The 20,426-nt window shown below is 37.4% G+C and overlaps 1 protein-coding gene across 5 annotated transcripts in view; it reads right to left on the reverse strand.

The window, feature by feature from the left end:
- Positions 1-19,147, reverse strand: part of WDR7 (WD repeat domain 7) — a 293,007-nt gene extending 273,860 nt beyond the window's left edge. For 3 of the 5 annotated variants that reach the window (XM_011361110.2, XM_011361108.2, XM_011361111.2), the window contains exons 1-2: positions 18,381-19,146; positions 4,465-4,544 (exon numbers count right to left, since the gene is read on the reverse strand). The gene's annotated coding sequence lies outside the window, so the exon portion shown is untranslated. Of the gene's footprint in view, positions 1-4,464; positions 4,545-18,141; positions 18,290-18,380 lie in introns of those variants that run through there. The other 2 variants (XM_023531156.1, XM_023531155.1) reach the window with 2 other exon arrangements.
- Positions 19,148-20,426: the final 1,279 nt, after the last annotated feature.

Below are 20,426 nucleotides of genomic sequence, written 5' to 3' on the forward strand. Positions count from 1 at the left end.
CATTTAATCATTTATTAACTGTGTGGTCAAAAACTTAAATACTAGTTCAGAGAAGTTAGAGAAATGAAGATTGGAATAAATAAAGAGGGCTCCACAGAAAACAAGACTACCAGATCTTACGAGACTCTTAGGAGGCATTGGGGGATAGGGGGTCCAGCTATAAAGCTCGATGGATGGTCAATCAAAAGAAATGTTACTGTAGTGATTTTTTTCTACTAAATATTTAAGTGACAACAAAAAATATGTGTATAACTAGAGACTGTTCGGAATGCTAAAATGGTCCTAAGACATTTTCGGTAATACTTGAAGGAGTTGCCACTTTCTGTGACAGAAACTAGTTTGATAGCCATGGTCTTATTGCCAGTTGCTTTCAGTAAGTCTTTTTAAAATACTGCCTACACTCCTTAAATAGGTAAGAACTAAAACTAAAATCTCTTTAAAAACAAGAAATGGTTATGAGAAAGAAAATTAGGGAAGCAAAAAATTATAAATGATGTTGTAATGTTTCCTAAAAAACAATCTATATTATGTATTTTATTTTTTGTTAGAATAATGGCTTTTGTTAGTTTTTTCTCCCAAAACATCATCTTTTTGCTATAAGTAAGTTATACATTTCAAGAAAAAATTCCAAGTTTACTTCCCATTAACAAAACGCTGTATGCCTCATGTTCACCATGTCATAAACTACCACAACACTATATTTCCATATTCCTATTTAATATCAGAAAATGAAACAAAGCCCTGAATCAATTTTAATAAATTTGGTACAGCATGTTCCTGGCTGAATAACATATCCAACAATGATTTTCTCAAACAGAGAATCTGGAAGGAGTTCATTTTTCCATGGTGACAACATTCAGTTTTAAATTAAATCACCCAAAGATTTCTCTCAATTAAATAAGCTCAGAGCACAGAGCACAATATGGCAAGATCTGGAAAGAACACCATTTCTCTAGATATTTGAGGATTCGTATTCAATGCATACCGCCTGGCTTAAAGAGGATGCAAATATGTAGATTCAGGACTAAGGAACATGTGTGCCATTGAGAAATGTGCCTGCTCTGATGCAACAGGAAAGAACATTCTGGTATTCAGGTGACAAGGCAACTCTAGTGATCTGGAAGTGTAATGCACTGCACAGTCCTTAAAACAAGTTAAAAAGAATGGTCCATAACTGATAAAAGTATAGCTTACACGTCATTAGAACACACACTGATCTCTAACTCGGCTTCTCCAGAAGCTAAAATAATTACAAAGATTTAGAAAAAAACCAATCCTCTCATCTTCACAAAAATCAAGAACTGAGAGTCAATCAAAATCTGAGAAGACTTCCCATTAAGGGCAATTAAGGATCTTCATAAGGGATTGGGTCTGTTTTCTAGGCTGCCACACACTAAGTGGCTTAAACATCAGAATTTATTGTCTCGAGGCTAGAAGTCTGTGATCCAGGTGTAGGCATGGTTGTTTCCTTGAGGGCTGTGAAGGGAAGGCTCTGCTCCCGGCCTCTCTCCTTGGCTTGTAGGTCACCTTCACGCTCACACAGCATTCTCCCTTTGTGCAAGTCCGTCTCCAAATTTCTCCTTTTTTATAAGGACATCAATCAGATTGGATTAGGGGCTACTTAATAACCTCATTTTAACTTGATTACTTCTATAAAGACAAATAAGTTCACCTTCTGAGGTACTGGAAGTTAGGACTTTAACATATGAATTTTAGAGGAACACAATTCAATCCATCAACAGGAATATATCCTTTAAAAGAACATAACCTAAAATTAATTAATTATCCAAATAATTCCTCTTAAAAAATAATGATAAAGAACTTCACCATATCTTTTCCAGGAGATCATATTACATCAGCTAGTTAACTCTTTATCTGAGGAATAAGGTAAAAAGTTCTGTCCAAGCAAGGTAAGGAGTTACAACCTCACGTTGAGTGTGTGGCCAGGAGGCCAGTGGGGCGGGGGGCGGTGGCAGGGCAGGGGCGGGAGTTGGGGCGGTGGGCAGAGGGAACCTAAAATTCACTGCTGTATTTTCAAGGAAATTAGACTGTAAAAACTAACCTGTCCTGACCCCGAGATATATATTCCCCGTCAAAGTTCCTTAAATTATGCACAATGCAATTTCTTGGCTGGTATACTATAACAAAAGACCTAAATAGAAAGTGTCTATTAGGTGAAACATTTAAAAGGTAAATAATCATAAAGAATACCTGAAATAAAGCTGCACTGGGAATCACAATCAGTAGCTGATATTGATATGCCTTACTGCTGGGATTAGGGTACTTCCAGCGAAATATGGAAGAAAGAGAAACAACTTCTAAATAAATAATAATCAAAAGGGCTTGGTGACCAACTGGAAGATGGTATTGAAAGAAACAGGACAATAAGGTTTCAGATCTTGGCTAGGGGCAGGGGCACAGTCTTATTTCTAAGGTAATGAAAATTCATCATTGGTGACCAACATGTGAACAATGAATTTGATTTAGATAGTTTAGGTGGGTCACTGTATCATGTGGGTATATGTAAGTTTCATACAAGTCCAACAAACTAGTCCTGCCTAATTTATAAGAGAAGTCAAGAAATTTACACCCCAAAGGAACACAGTGATATTTCCTTCTGGCGTGGAAATGGGCTGGTTTTTATTTTCAAATTTCACTAAAAAGATACTTTTAGTACTTGTTTTCACCTAAATACATTTCAATGAGTGTTAATTCTTTAAAATCTAGAAATCTGGTTATAGTGTACTAATTAAGCAATAAATTTCTTGAACATCTACTAAAGAAATCATCATTATAAGTAAACATGATCTAAAAGATGCTTTCTATAATTCAGTCACTGGCATTTATTTAATAACCTGAACCATTTTAGAGATTAATTCATTTATCTTAACCTAAGATAGGCAGTCTCTGCCTTCCACAGTACTTGTCACCTATAACCAAACCAATGGATGTCCAATGAATTACCTAAAGCTCCACATAATACGCAATCATTACACCACAGACCTTTGCTTTCCACACATTTTTTTCATCTCCTCATGCTTTTTTCTGTAATAAAGTCTTCTAGATCTATTTGACTCTATACATGTGAATATATAACAGATCAAAGGAAGGAGGAGGAAGGGAATGACACATTTTAGATCATTATATGAGCATACTGTGTGAACATCCTTAATACAAAGAAACGTACATAGGAAAAAACTGTAATCTCAGTACATCAAAAATGTAAATGTCTCAAAACATCTTCTAATATTTTAAAAATCTAATAAAAGTGAAACTTTATAAAAGCCATCAAAAGCACTAATGAAATAATGCGAAATCAAGAACAACATGGCTTATGATGACAATAGCATATCACAATCAAATACCTCTAAAAAAAAAGGATTAACCAACCTTACCACTGAATTGATAACCAGATAAACCAGTTCTAAGGAACTGATTAAAACAAAAAAAGGGCTAATTAGCCAGGACTAACCATTTAAGTAGGTAAGAAACAGGAATCTAACTTTGCATTTCTTTAAACTGAATAACAAATAAGCTAAGACACACTAAACTGGCACCACGAGAGAGTTTTAAAAAATTAAAATAAGGAATAAAAGAAAATATAAATCCAGAGCATGCAGTTTTTCAACCATCATCATTCAACTATTCTATTTATCAGCTAATGATCCATTCTGTTTGCAGCATTGTCATCTATTGTATAAAGGAAATTAAATGTGTTCCAAAAAAGTTTTATATTAAATGGAAATGAAAAAAGTCCTAGAACAGGATTTACTGAGATAAAAAATTCATATTTTCATAGAAAAGCCCCAAAGCAAAAGTGTGAACAGATGATTAATCTGATATAGTATTAATTTTAATAAAAACTCTTTAAGAGAACAAATAACCTGATATAGTATTAACTTGAATAGACTCGCTTAAGAAAATTATCTTACTAACTCTCCAAAATATTGTGTACAATATATTCATATTTTGCAACAAATATATTAAGGTGAAATGCTAGCTTTCAAATTTTAGATTTACAAATAGATATGCTCTAAGACTAGGGAACATTCAATTTTTGTTCATATCAAAATCTGGATTAAAATTACATTTAGAGATTGGCTACCAAATAAAGATTTTTTAATGATAAAGCTTTAGAATCAGATATCAGGAGTTCTAGATTCTACTTCTTATTTGCCACTCATCATGAAGTCTTTGACCATATCATCTCACTTCTGAGGCTTAGTTTTCTCATCAAGAGCTATTTGTAAAGTTAATTTTGAATCATTTTTAAGTCAAAGAAATCAAATTATAAAGAGGAGGGGTCTTAGTGATAAAAATTAAGTCATCTCTTTTGGTTACTTTAATTTCATGTATTTCTCTATTTCACCAAATTTCACCTATTTCTCAATTCTGAAATAAAACTGTACTTCCATTAATAACAACAGTAACAGAAAATAATAATTGGAAGAACACTGAACTTACAATCAGAAGAACGGTATTCAGGTCCTGACTCTTTTATGCAATCTTGAAAAAGTTACCCCTCTGGGTCTCAGCTTCCCCATCTGTAAAAGGTGAACAATAACACTCTCTTTACATAAAGCTGTCATAAAGATTGAGAGAAACCATATATGTAATGTAACTACCAAAATACCTAGCACATGGCAGATGCTCAGTAAATATTAATTGAAAAAAAAACAGATCTTACTACCTCTTCGCATTCTGCTTCCATGGCTACTGGTTTCTTCCAGCATTGTCACTTAATATTTAATAAAGTTACACATTTAAGCAGCTTAATATCTTTCATTGATTTTCTGCCACAATATTAAAGTACTACTGTATATGCCTGTCAAACACAATTCTATCATCTGCAAATATGACAATTTGGTTCTATCTATATGACTTTATCAGAAATAATACTACAAACTCCCATCCCAATACTAAAAGAGCTTTCAAATTAAATTCCGATCTCATAATAACAATAATTAGTATACATTTTGGAGATTTCCCAAGTTTCCATTTTGTGCCTATACCATGGTATTACAAAGGTAGATAAAATAGACAAAATTCAACTATCCAGTGGGGCTTATATACATGCAAACAATTACCACAGAGTGTGATAAAGGAGAAATCTTAAGACCATAAATCATAAATGCAGACACAAAAGATGGACATCCTAATCTAGACCTCAACGGGTCCGGGAAGGATTCTTAGAAGAAATGATGAGTGAGAATGAATAGGAATTAACTAAGGAAGAGGCACAAGGAATCACATGTTCTAGGTCCCACAGGTAAGAGATCTCAGTTCTTTCCAGACAGTGAAACTAGGACTGGCATTCAGAGCACAAAGGCAGGATGAAGAGACAAGAGCCAGCAGATCAACATGCACCAAATCCGAAAGGGCTTGGTAAGCCGTCTTGAGAAATTTAGAGTTTAACCTGACAGCAATGGGAAACAGGCCAAGTGTTTTAAATCTATTACTTCCCAAACAGTGATAAGGAAAGAGGGAGGACAGAAGAAAGTGAGAACATAAATGAGGCAAAAGAGGAACAGAGGCATAATCTGGTCTCAGAGAAATTATAACTCCGAAAATATGTTCATAAAGCAGTACCAGAGAACTCAAGAAAGTGTTCCACATGAACAGCAAAAATTCAATCACTTTTTGCCTGTATCAGTAAGTCGAGTCATTGTAAAGGTTGATGAAACATGGAACCACTTCCTGCTGTTTTGCTTTTACTATATTTAAGCAGTTGTAAAATAAAGGCTTTTGTAATTCACAAAAAATAATATGGCTTCCAAATCTAGGAATGGAGAGAAACATAGCTCGTTACCATCTTACAGATCTTCATTTTGGTGGATATTCAGATCCATCAGAAACTCTCTCAAGATCACACTGCAAACTGATCTCAGAGCTCAGAGGCACACATAGCCCTCCTGGTTTCTAATGAAATAAATACTCTTCACCATTACATATTGTCTTCACTTACCAGAAAACTTCATTTTCCACTTAGTCTGGTTTATCAAGATTTTACTAAAACATATCATTCAGAGGAAAATAGAAGTATAGTATAGATGGATAAAATGGTATGATGTCTGGGCTCAGTGGCACTTGGGGGAATGTAGGTAAGAGGTATTGGAAGGGATGAAGATAAAACAAGATCAGGGTGATGAATGGTATGTGTCCAGATCCTCCTCAGGAAAAAAGGACTTATTGCCCAGCTGCTGAGAGCGCTGGGTCCTCAGCCCCAGCCAAAGGTAGATGCCTTGTCCAAGCTCTTGCTGCCTGCCAGTGGGACAGCCCACATCCAATGACTAATCAATCTGAGGATATAAAAGCCTTATCAATTCAGGATAAGCTCTGAAGGATCATTCCATCCTCAGAACTCCCCCGGGTCAGCTGAGATTCCACTGAGACTTATCACAGCCCAACTTCTCTTTCTGGTCAAACCTGCCCTTCCCTTCCCTGGCTGTCTATACTAAGAGCACTTCCTAATTAACCTGAATGCGAATCTCCCTCTCAGAGTCTGCTCACCAGGGAACCCAAACTGTAAAAGTAAGTGCTGAAGCTCTTTTTAGTACAAGAGTGTTCATTACATTTTTCCTTCTATTTTTATGTTTGGAAATCTCTCTAATTCCTAGAGTGTACATGGAAAGAACTTTATGTTCATCAATCAGGGATTAGTTAAATAAATCATGACAGAGCTTTACAATGGAACACTGCAGTGTGATACAAAATAATCTCCAGTGGGAGAGAAAGGTGTAATACACCAATACAGTATGTAAAATACGCTTCCATTTTGGATTTTAAAAGGGGGATCTATCTATCTATCTATCTATCTATCTATCTATCTATCTACCTACCTACCTACCTATTGATAGATAAATAGACATAGATATGTATCTATCTTATATACGCATGTATACACACATCTATACATACATAGGAATTAACCAAGGAAGAGGTGCAGGGAATCACATAGAACTGCCAGAATAATTCTGTAATACCAAATCCCCAAAACAACAACAAAAACCAGTAATGATGACTATGAGACTGGATTGAGCAGGAATCCTAATTCTCAGGGGAAATCCTTTGGTCTTAAGGTTTTCCCCTACCTTTGGGTATTTCACTGTATTCAAAAAGACAGTTTAATAAATAAAGGAATAAAATGGTCCTGATTCACCATAACACAACATGAAGTTTTTAAGAAAACGTTTAACAAGAATCTTTAACCTATAATCTTTTCAAATGCTAGTTCCTCTCTGCTCTGAGTGCCCTGTCCCAAACCCCATGACTCACTACTCCTGCAACCACATTTTCACTACATTTTCTATATACTGGTGCATCACACTCATCGTTTTGTGGGTAGTTATTTGCTTAGAAAGTCATCTGTTCCACTAAAACCTGTTCCTCAAGGGTAAAACCAGATAGATCATCTAAGTACGCCCATCACCATTATTTAGTCATTATCAAGCAAACTACATTCTACTGGGTTTTGAGGTGGTTTACCAGCACCTAAAATAATTATTGACTTTTACTAGTGGCCAACATGTATTTACTGAAGGAATAAACACAGAACAACAACTAGCATTTATTAAGCTCTCACTGTGTGGCAAGCAAGATATTTCCAAGAAAGAACTAACTCCTCTTTTTTGCTAAATTTAACTCCTCCTGAACTCTTTAAAGGATTCTTACTCTTTTAATTATCCTCTCACTGTCTATCATTTTAATGTCTTTCTACTAAATTAGCCTTTGTCCTTTAAACATGTCCGTATCTCATTTTGTCCAAAACACCTTCACTTGTTACTGGCTCCTGCTTGTGAATCTGCGATCGCTCCCTCTCTCTGTCTCTCTCAGCCTCTGTCCTATTCTCCTCCTCTCCCCTTCTCTCCCAGTCATTCTAATTACAATCAACGTTTAGAACCCTGTGGTCTTGAACTCACTATTTCTATATCTTTATTACAAAAGGCCTCATGTATTCTGGTCTCTATCCTCATACAGACCTAATCTAAGGACATTCAAATCTCCCTCTACCTGAAGTGGTCAACAACTTCTCCAATATGATACTCCAAGGCGGAACTCTCCAATATTGCAGAGAGAAAGGATGCCTTACAAGAGAGGTGAGGAGAGGATGCTTTGCAATTAGCAGATTGTTGCTATCTATTCTTTCTATATCCAACCATCTTATTCAATCCTTACAGTCTTCTAGAGCTGCTATTTTGACATGGCTGATCATTTGCTAATCTTCAACCCTCTCTCTTTGGTTTTTGGTACAGCAAACTCTCCAAATTATCTTCTTCCTAGTTTTTCACCTTTCTTATGCCTAGATATATGAAGGTCTAGAAAACCCAAAGAAAAATTCAACAGACAAAGAAAGATCTTTCATCCCTGTTTTTCATTAGATTTGGAATATTTTCTTCATTTGATTCTTCTTTCAATAAAAGCTTAAGATGAAATTTACTTTTCCCTTTGTGATTCTCCCTAATTATTATGGAAAAATTTGTTAATTTAAAAAATTAAATTTTTTGCCCTTTAAAACTATCAATAACCTATGGAGTGATACTCTGATAAGACTTTCCTATTCTACAATATCACATGTGATATTTGAATCCTATGTGATTTCTAAAAGCTAGAAAAGATTATACATGAAAAATCTAGTATTAGATCAATGTTAATTTCTCTACATTGCTTTTCTAACTCTCAAATGCAAAAGCAAGACAGGTTTCTATCCAGCACACAGGCATTTTCACAGGAGAACCAATATTGTCCTGGTCTATGTACTTCCAGTGCCGCAGGCAGGCCTCCTGAGACTTGCAGACAAAAACAAACTCAAATTTTCTCTCATGAGAATAGCCATGTATGAAAAAGAGTAGGCCTACACTACCCATCTACCAATGGGGAATATGAGAAGCAGGGGCTACACACAAATAGCTAAATGTACTTGCCACAGTTGCAATGAAAGAGGAAAGAAAAGTTTTTAAAGGTTTATTAAAATTCTCAGACAACATTCCAACATCATCTGCCATAAAAGTATGTTCAAGTCAAATTCACTGTCTGATGTGATGAAGGAAGTAATCATTAAGATTACGAATTTTCTTTGTGCTTGTGCTTTTGCTACCATTTTATCGAAGACTTGGAAAAAACTAAATCAGATCATGAAGACTGTTTGTTACAATGCCATGAGACAGCTAGGTCATGAAACATCTTTAAGAAATTACTGAGCTGCTTCCTCAGAACAAAGGATTTCTAGAAGGAAAAAGTCGTGAAGAACACAACCTTCTGAACACGAAACTTGTCACTAAATTGACAGGATTATACTTTCATATTTGAGTGGCAAGAAACCTACTCCCGATGAACCTGACATTTTAGGACTGCTCTGTAAAAGGAAGTTCCAGTATTCAGTTTCAAAAGGACATGTGGAAGAAGCAGATGGCAACTGAAGACTACACTTATTTCTTATTGCTAAAACAGCTCTGAGCACATGAAAGTCAGGTTTTGAAGAAATGTAGAGCTATCTGGTCGAAAATAAATCACAATTTTTAAAATGATTCATAGATTTTTGAGGCATATGAATTGTGCTTAAGATTTCTGCAGCTGCCATTAAGATGCCTGAGCTCTTCTATTTATGCTCTATCCGTCACCGACTTGCCTCAGTTTTAAGAGTTACTGCTTAAGTTAAAAGAAAACTACAGCCACTAAGCCCCTGCATTTTAGGGAAAAACAGATCCCATTTGGTAGAACCAACTTCAATTTTATCCCACACCCACCTCTATTCTCACCTACCTCTCCAATCATTCCTGCTTCTTCCTTTCACATTGCCATTAAAATTCTAATCTGAGCACTGAAGTTTCTCATTGTTCAGAAATTAAACTACCCAGAAGAAACAAACATGTTTTCCCAAACTAGAAGTTGAATCGTCACAATATTCTGGGGTTCATTAAAGTGTGCTGGCTAAGTGTGAAGATTTGAGAATCACACTAACTAGGAAAGATCCCAGCTTCCCCATTTACTAGCTGTTAACCTTGAGGAGATATGTAACCTCTTTCCAAATCAGAATGTTCTCATTTGAAACATTCCCCTCCTTGTACACAGACTACAGAAAAATGTTCTGCCTGTCAAAAACTGCTCCTGACAAGGTGACCAATGATCTCCCCATTGCCCTCATCTTTCCTGACCTATTAGCAGCATATGGCATAGTTCTTATTACCTCTTCCTTTTCCTCAAAACACTTCTTCACTTGGCCTCTAAGTCTTCACATTTTCCTGCCGCCTCTCTGGCTTCAGTCTGTTTTTTCTATTTTTTGACCATTAAATGTTAGACTTTTCTTCTCTGGCAACACCATCCCCTTCCTGCTCCCTCAGTGATCTCACCCAGTCCCAGAGCTTTAAATACCATCTATAGATGTCAACATATATCTCAACAATTCCCCAGTTTATGGCGTGAGGGTCTCTTCTGAACTCCAAACTCACACGTCCAACTTCCTATTCAACATCTCCATCGGGATAGCTAACAAACTTTTCGAACTTGACATGTTCAGAAGGGAGTCCCTGGTCTTGTTCTCCAGACCTGCCTCTCCCCACAGTATTCCCCACCCCAAGCAATGACGAGTCCATCTTTATAGCTTCACAGGCCAAAATCCTAGAACGATCTTTGACTTTTCCCTCACACATACGTTCCACATCCCAATCCATCAGGTCACTCTACTGGCTGGACCTTCAAAGTATATCCAGAACACAGCTCCTCAACACCTTCACTGAAAGCACCCCTTCCAGATCACCAGCATCTCCCACCAGGGATGTCCCAACAGTCTCCTAACTGTGCTCCCTGTTTCCATCCTCGTCCCCTTACAGTCTCAACATAGCATGAAGAACGATGCTATTTTTAAAAAAAAAAAAATCACACCATGTCACAAGTCTACTCAGCAACTTCCTGTGGCTTCCTGTCCCATTCAGAATAAAAGCCAAACTCTATACAACCGTCTAACTTACATGAACAAGACTGCTGTTGTTCCTTGCTTACCCTTCTCCATCTGCTCTGATTCCTGGTTTTCTTCAAAAACACCAGTCAGGGTTTCATTTCAGAACAGTGTCCCCCAGACTTCTTCAAGGCACACTCCCTCGCCCCTTTCAGATCTCAGCTAAAATGTCATCTTCCTAATGAGGCCTTTCCTAACCATCATAAACCGCAAAATCCACCATCCCAACAGTGTTTTATTATATTTCTCCAGAGCACTAAAAATCATTTAATGTACCAAACATTTTACTTATTTATTTCTTGTTTCTCTCTCCCACTATAACATAAGCTTCATGAAGGTGATGATTTATGTTTGTTTTGTTCTATATTGTTTTCTCAGGGCCTAGAATTTCTGCCACATAAAAAGTACCCAAATATTTGTTGAATAAATGAACAAAGTAATGAATGCAGTATGTTTGCCTCAGTTTAAGAAACTCATCAGCAAATTAAAATATACCTTGATTTTAATCAAATCCCTATTAACGTACTAATTGTTTCTCCCCAGCTAAAGGTTTTGCCTCCATTTCAGCCTCTTTTATTCTATCTGTGACACATACACAGCAAGACAGACCTTAGAACTTAGGAAGCAAATCAGCTGACATGGTTTACTTTAATCGCTGCTAGATTCACTAAAGTGAGCCTGTTAATGAATCACAAAACTGTTTCTTAAACTAAGTATAGGGATATTTTATTAGTGTGAACTTTTTACTTCCACTAGTGGTGGTCTTTGTTTGTATTTGAAACATTTAGAAAAAAAAAAAAAAGAGAGAGCCCTTGAAGAACAGCCAAATAGAAAACTTGTACATGAAAACAGAAGGTAACTGGCACACTCTACCAACCTATTATCATTGACGTGTATATTAGCTACTGACATTCAGAGAGAGATATATATGTGCTAAACACTGGTAAAATATTTTGAAGGAGTTTGAAAGTTCATAAATTACAAGTGCTAAGCCGAATGAAAGATAGTGGTTAAAAAATCATGTATTTCCAGCAATTTTCGATTCTAAAAAAGAGCCTCAGCACTTTAGAAATTTTCTCTGCCCTGAACTCACCAGTGCCAAAACATTTTACTGATCCATCATCTTATGGCTCCCACTAACCCAAGCAATCGTCATCCAAAAAAACCCTACATTTTCATTTAACATCACCAACACATTTTGGAAAAGATGTCTAATTTTACACGAAATAATATTTTATGAATATAATGTATATATTCTTTAATAGGAAAGAAAGAAAAATTCAACTTGGACAAGGACTTTCTGAATGCACTCATGATATAGGACTTATCCTTCCAACAAAATCTATGTGCTCTAATCCACAAGTAGCTTTAAGTGTCAGATAAAGATCAAGACGAACCACATGCCTGAAGTTCGATTTCTAAGTGAACATCACTATCATAGTTAACTGTAAGTAGGAACATTAGGTATACACTTATTGATGACAGGATTTCACTAAGCCACACATAAGCTAGTTCTGCCTATAATCAATGGCATGCATATATGTAAGGTTACTAACTCTTTATTAAGTGCAACAATGAAATAGACAAAATAGGAACAGAACTTACAAACCTCACTGACCCCATACTCTAATCATCAAGTTGATCTGTCCCAATAAATAGAGTGTTAACAGAGAAATGTAACAGATAAATCCAGGAATAAAAGCACTACCTAGTCCCATGCCTAACTCTACAAGTGCTAAAATTATTTCAAGACTTATATTATGAATTTTGATCTTTCTCTAGTAGAACGCAAAAAAAACAACATATTATTAAAATCAGTAGCATTTTCTTCTAGCAGCAATAATCTACTTTAAAACAGTATCTATTCAGAATATTTTTTTTAAACTACGAGAAATTTCTTTCTGCTTAGTCATAAGTGGAAGACCATCCATGCTCTTGGATAGGATGACCTAATAATGTCAATTCTCCCTAAATCTATAAATTCAGTGTGTCCTCGATCAAAATTCTAGTTCTGTTGTTTTCAGAAACTCTAGCTTTAACATACACAGAAAAGAATAAAAATTCACAAATAGCTAAGCCAACTTTGAAAATGGGCAAAGAATAGAGAGCTTGCTCTACCAATATTTATAGCCATTTGGGAAATGCAAATTATAACCACAATTTGATATCACTACACACCTATTAGGATAGCTAAAGTTTTTTTTAATAGTGATAATACTAAATGCTGATAAGTATACAAAGAAACTCAAATCTTTCATTCACTGCTGGTGGAAATGTAAAATGGTACAGCCACTCTGAAAAACAGTTTGGCATCTTCTCCAAGAACTAAGTATACACTTACCATACCACCCAGCAATCACATTCTTAGGCATTTATCCCAGAAAATGTGAAAATTTATATCTACAAAAAAATTTACAAGAATGTTTGTAGCAGCTTTATTCGTAATAGCCAAAAGCTGGAAATAGCCCCTATGTCCAGGTGAATGGTTAAACAAACTGTGGTAAATATATAGATAGCATGGAATATGTACTCAAAATATGCAACAATTTGAATGAATCTCAAAAATTGTCTTGTCCAATAATTTGGATGAATCTGAATCTCAAAAAGTCACATGTTGTACAACTGCATTTACATAGCATTCTTGTAATGATAAAATTATAGAGATGGAAAATTGATTGATGACCAGATGTTAGGGATAGTAGGAACAAGGGAGATGGATGTGACCAGAAGCAGGCAGCAGGAAGGAAATCTTTATGGCGATGGAATAGTTCTTTATCTTGATTGCAGTGGTGGTTACAAGGATACATGGGTAACAAAACGGCACAAAATTATATACAGGCATTGTATCAATGTCAGTTTCTTGGTTCTGCTATTGTACTATAGTGGTATAAAATGTAATCATTACGGGAAATTGGGTGAAGTTGTATAAAATGTAACCATTGGGGGAAACCAGACTTCTCTGTATTATTTCTGAAACTTCCTGTGAATCTATAATTATTTCAAAATAAAGCTAAAACAAAATAAATAGGAAGACTTATTCATGTAGGGGAAAAAAATACAAAGCCATAGTACTAAAACAGCATGGTATTAGAGCAAGAGCAAACAAACCAAAGGAACAGGATACAGTGTTCAGGGTATATATGAGAACTTAATATACAATAAATGTGGCACCACTGATCTATGGGGAAAGGAGAGAAGGACGCTGGAAAAACTGGCACATTATATGGAAAATAAACTGGATCTCTACCTTGTGACATATAACAGTCATGCATTGCTAAATAATAGGGATATGTTCTGAGAATGCATCCTGTGCACCATGAGAAAGAAGATACCTACCAAGAAGTGCTCCTGCCTAGTGGCTCACTGGGCTCAAATTAAAAATAATAGAGTTCAGTAGACGTTTCTAAACAGAGTCCTCTCACAGAAGCTATGTTTTAGGGAAAAGCCAGCACTGAACTGCTTGCTTACACCATGTGACCTACCTTCTGAGCCAGCCCTTATAAATGAGTTCCTGGAATTGCATTTCAACCAATAGAACTGAGGTTTTTCCCATTGAATCAGAGCTGTGCAGCTATACTCCCCCATTGGCATCTTTACTGACCAATCAGAGCAGCTCCATTCTGACCAATCAGGACAGTGCTTTTTGGACCAACCAAGCTGCGAGAACTAGGAGTCCTCATTTGCATAAGGATGGACCAATCAGGGACCAGGCTTGGGGACTTCTCTCTGTATATGACAGCTCCCGCTGGCTGGGAGAATGCACTTTCCCTTTCCACCAAAGACTGAAGACTTCCCACAGCCAAAACTGAAACACCAAAGAAGTCTTGCTGGGGTGGGGCAGAGCAAGTCGGGCAGAGCAGAGCTGGCTCACCCCAGGGCTGGCTCACCCTAGGGCTGCTCCACAGCCATGCTCCACAGCCATGCTGCGTCACTATTGAGATGTTCCACAGCCATGCTATATCACAATCTGCACTGAATACAGTTTCCTTTTTCACTGCGCCCCAAATCGGGGATTCTTGTTGGTGTTGAATTGGTGCCAAAGATCCAATTTTGGGTCATCTTTGTAGGAACATCGCAGAGTGCACAAACCTAGGTGGTATAGTCTACTACACATCTAGGCTATATGGTATGGCCTATTGCTCTATAAGGGAAGAAAAATAATTTCCCTCTATCCTTGGCTGAGACATCCCTGTAATAAATGACAGATTAGCAGGAGAAAAACAAAAGTTTAATAACATATATACCTCCTGTATACACAGAAGAGACCCATGAAAACTGAGTAACTGGCCAAAATGGCTGAAGCCACCACCTTAAGTACCATCTTCAGCAGAAAAGATGTTGAGGGTGGGGAGTCAGTTATGGGAGGTTACCAGGAAAACAATAGTAAGTTTGTCTTATGAACTGATAAAGAATTTCTTGAAATAAGGTCAAGCCCCTCTTCCAGCAAGAGAGAAACCCTTACAAATGAAGAAATCTTTACAATGGATAACTTCTACTTGGTTTTCAGAACTTCTGTGTCTGTTCCTTAAATTTACCCAGCCTAAGATAATCCTTATGCCAAACAGACATATTTTGGGGTGATAAATTCTGTTCCCCTACAACTCCTAGGCTACAAACCTATACATGTATTGCACTGAACACTGTAGGCAATTTTAACACGATGGTAAGCATTTATGTAATGCCCTGCGCTATGACTGTATGACAGCTCTGATATCATTAGGCAATAGGAATTTTTCAGCTATATTATAATCTTATGGGACTGCCATTGTATACACATTCTATTGACCAAAACATCATTTCACAGAGCATTGACTGTAAAAAAACAGATGTATCAACCTATAAATTTAAAGGAAAACTATGAAGTTAGTACATATGACAGCAGAGTAACTTTGTGCAAAGAGCTGGGAAAAGACTTCTTAAACAAAACCCTCAAAACACAAAACATAAAGGCAAAAACATTTTTTAATTTAATTTATGTTACAATTGAAGATTTCTGTTCAATGAAGAACATCATGAAAAAAGTTATAAATGACAGAATAGGAACAGACGTACTTGTAAAATTTAAAGAACTAATATCTAGGAAAAACCAGGAACTTGTGCAGATCAACAAGAAAAGGACTGAAACCTCAAACTAAAAATAGGGGAGGAAATAAACAGGCGATTTTACAAAAGAGAAAACCTGGTAAAATGCACATGAAGAAATGCTCCGTCTCATTAGATATAGTGAAATGTAATTTAAAATGAGTTTTTACTTTATCTACCAGTCTCGTGGGGATATAAGGATATAGAAAGTCTCGTGAACTGCCCGCAGAAGTATAGACCATTGCAGCTTGTTTTGTAACACAATCTGGCAGTCCTTCAATAAAATATGTATATGAATACCCTATGATCCAGAAATCACATTCCTGGATATAAATCTCAAAGAAAGCACCATAGAGATCAAAAAGGTATGTTTATCATAGTATATTGTCAATAGCGGTAGGAAAATGAAGGCATGTGGGCATCCACAAATAGGAGAGTAGATATAAAATGTAGTAGATATACATTCTGAAATACTCTGCAGCAGTTAGAAACAGTAGATACACAAATAGATCTTTAAAACACAGTAAGGAGAGGAAATTTTTTAATGAGACATATAGCATGATATCTCTATAAATTAAAAATGTGGGCACACAAAACAATATACATTTAATAACATGTTAGAATGGTTGCTGATGTGTTTATGGGCAAGAGAATGGAGTGGAAATTGGAAATAAAAGACAATGAATGAAAAAAAAATAGGAGGTCCACCTTGAACAGCCCAATTATGATCACTGAATTGAGAAAGATGAACTCGATTCTCTGCACCTGAGATCGAAACAAACTTTAAGAACTCAGACACCTTACACAGAGCACACCACTAAGGCTAAATGACATCCTATCCTTCTCATGACACAGGCACAAAACCAGCTCGTTACTTTTAAAGTTTTCAGTGTTAAGCCTGTTACATAGATAAACCATCCCACTTCCTTCACTTTAAAAAAGAACTTATATCCAAGATAAAAATAAAAGTAAATTGTATAAGATACATGGCTCACTACTGCAAAATTTAAGTTCCCACAGTAATACTTTAACAAGGCCCTTTGATTTATCTAATTATTGAGATCTTTTAAAATTTAGCTACAGATGGCAATAAGAAATAATAAAGTGTATACTCTTGCTGTTAAGTTGGACTCTGGAGCACTTTAAATATAGACATTTAAACAAATGAATTTCTCTACCATCATTTCTAATTGAAGTTAACAAGGGATTTACTATTTATTTATAAATTAATTTCTCTACCATGATCTCTAACTGAAGTTAACAAGACATTTACCATCTATTTATATTGTTTCATTTTCCCAATTTAAAATAACTATGACTTGTTATTTTGGATGAAATCAAGGCAGTGTTTGATTTTTCATACTAGAGACATTTCAACACATTATTTTCACTTTTAAACTGCCCTCTACTCCAACCTGTCATAAGTTGCTTATAAAGCAAGAAAATCTGTGTGTAACATTTCCAAAACTCAATTTCTCACACAACAGGTGATTCTTGCCATCTTGTCAAAGTCCTATGCAATAAACATCTGAAAGAGTCATAGCTTGTCTTTCTTAGCTCCTGGCAAATGTTACTGTGAAAATAAGCTGTAGTTCTCACTGAATCCTAAAATCAACAGCATCAACAATACCAATGCAGTCTGCGATGCAACTGTAGCTGCCATTATTTCAAACTATAAGAATCAGCAAATTCTCCCTAGCACCTTAGAAAAAGACATAGCAAGTGAATCAAAAGGTAAAACGCCAAGTTTTGAATAAATGGCAGGGTAGCGCTGACTCCAACCATATCGTTTCAGAACGCTGTGTTCCATTAGTAAGCAGAGGGAGCAGCAGGTCATCTCTTAGAGCAAGTTCTAGAGCAAAGTGATAAGAATGAGCAGATGACATTCAAAGATGAAACTAACAGACGTCTCAATACCTTAGGCAAGCGAAGTACCAACAGGTAAAAAGAGACCGTGCGTACCCCAAAAGCAAGTACATTACCCGAAAACAGTCAATAAGTACCCACCCATCATCGCAACCACCTCACCCCGTTTAGATTGCCACTGAGAGCAGGGCAGTCCTATCTCAAGACCAAAGCAAGTGTCACCAGAAGTAAATGTCACTTACCAGGCCAAGGAGCCCCAAAGACCCCTGTCAGGACCCACGCTCCGAGCAAAGGCGCCTAGCTGAGGGCCTGAACCTGGCAGGCGCAGCACAGAGCAGAGGTTCCAGCAGCAGAGCTCTGACAGCTGGCACCGCCAACGGAGGGAGGGGGCTGTAACCCTTGACCCCCGGCCCCGCTGACCTCCACGTCGCCCGCACGTTCGCGTCAAAGATGCCCCTGGGGAAGCTCGAAAGCCCCCTACCTGTCACAGCTTCATCTCGTGCCGTGATGTTGTCTGTCGGACCATGAGCGGACGCACCAGCAAGGGAGCACAAGACAAGGACGTATCTAAGAAGAATGTGGGGTGCGAAAATCCGGGTGGGAAAACCTTTGGGACCACAACCCCAGCCCGGCTGCCGTCTCTCCACCGGGGCTGCAGGATGCCGCTACTGCCGCCGCCGCCGCCGCCGTTGCAGTAAATCAGCTGACACCAGCCTCAACTGCCGTGACTTTCGCTGCAACTGTCGCAAAAAATGAAGGGGAGAGAAATGCTCAACGTTTCCATACACGCCTGGCCTAGGCCGGCACCATGGAGATGGAACGAAGGTGGTCAACTGTGGGCAAGGAGTGCACGGCTGCCATTTTGGTTATGGGAAGTGTGGTCTAGGCTCTCTTCTCGCCTCGAATGCCCAGGCTGGGAGGACCAAGATGGAAGAAAGCATGAAGTGGCAAGTCTAGGTGTTTGTTCCTTGTGGCCAGGATGTTGCAAGGTTATTCTTCTGCCCGGTAACTCAGTCAAGCGCATGGAAAGTGTTAGCTCTAGAATTGGTTACTGTTTCCCTGTGACCTCCAAATTTAGCTGTTGCCCACCACACAGAGGGTCAGAGGAAGAGCTCTGCTACTCGACTAGGGGAAGTTTGACCTTGTGCAACATTCCTGCAGAGGGAGAATGAATATACAGCCTACGTGTGGGCGGCAAAGAGTGGTGGAGCGTGAGCTCTGCATTCACAGAGGCGTGTATTCTGTCCTGGTTTATCCACTGCACGTTGTTCGTGTCATCTGGGACATGTTGCTTCTTTTCATTTTCAGTTTTCCCGTATACAAAATAGGCACAATAACTTCAGGGATGAAACCAATTCAACAAATGTTAATTGCTTATTATGTTTGCCTATCTTCCTCCGAAATATGTGTTGAATGGATGAATGGATGGTGGCCAAGGGAAAACTGGTGCCATTCTGGTAGCCAATGATCAGTTCTGTTTTAAAAAGATAGAAAAGATTTCCATTCTATGGCTTTGTTTTTCCTTTATAATCTCACTAATGGATGCACAGGACAAGTAAGACGTCTATAGTAGTCCCCAAAGGTACTGTGTATTTGAATTACCTGGGGAGCTTGTCACAGTGATGTTTCTGATTCAAGTAGGGCTGGAGTGGGGTTTAAGAGTCTCCATTTCTAACAAGTTTCCAGGCAATGCCGATTAATGCTGGTCCTTGGACCACACCTCGAGTAGCAAAATATTATTGGACAGGCCTGAAGCAAGGGATTAGGGCATTAGAACAGGGCAAAAGCAACTACTTCAGACAGGGTAATGTCCTTGCCAATTTGCCAAAAGAGAGGTAAGTGTTGGTTTGGGCAAAAGGCTTCAATTTATTATTCAACAATTATTGAAAGGCAACATTTCTTATTCCTGCAAATGGTAAACTTTTCACTTTCCTTCTCCCCAGCTTCGAAGTCCTCCTCAGCAACACATCACACAGCCATCAGGGTTCTGGGTGGCATACCCCCTTTTCTTTCACTAGGCCATTTAGCATCCTTTAGACTTTCAGGTGTTTCTGTTCATTTGTAGAGACCAGCTCTGCTTGCCATCATAATGAGAAAAACTAAATAATATTGACCACTGAAGTCAATAGAACACTTGAAAATCAATAATTCTGAAATTGTCTTATACTGCAAATTGAAATTCTATGATTTCTTTTTACTTTTAAAAAACTGCCTTGCAATCACATGAGTTGGAGTTGGAAGGAGGAGCAGAGAAATGATGTTAAATAGAAGAAATTAATTCCTTGGCTTGCTGGGTTCAATATACCCAGTCCATGTGGTGTGATGATGAATACATTTAAGATGTTGAGTGCATAATCCCCTTTACAATTTATAAGAAATTTTTGGAGGTATAGGAACACAGAGTGGTTACCACAAGAGAATCTTATGTTACATTAAAGCTTTTTTGGCTTGTAAATGAAATCTATGTTTTTTTTCCAGATAAAGCTGATTCTTGTATTGAGCAGATATTATTAATTGAACATTTACT

The sequence above is a fragment of the Pteropus vampyrus genome, unplaced genomic scaffold, assembly GCF_000151845.1.
Source record: "Pteropus vampyrus isolate Shadow unplaced genomic scaffold, Pvam_2.0 Scaffold62, whole genome shotgun sequence".
Taxonomy (NCBI): Eukaryota; Metazoa; Chordata; class Mammalia; order Chiroptera; family Pteropodidae; genus Pteropus; species Pteropus vampyrus.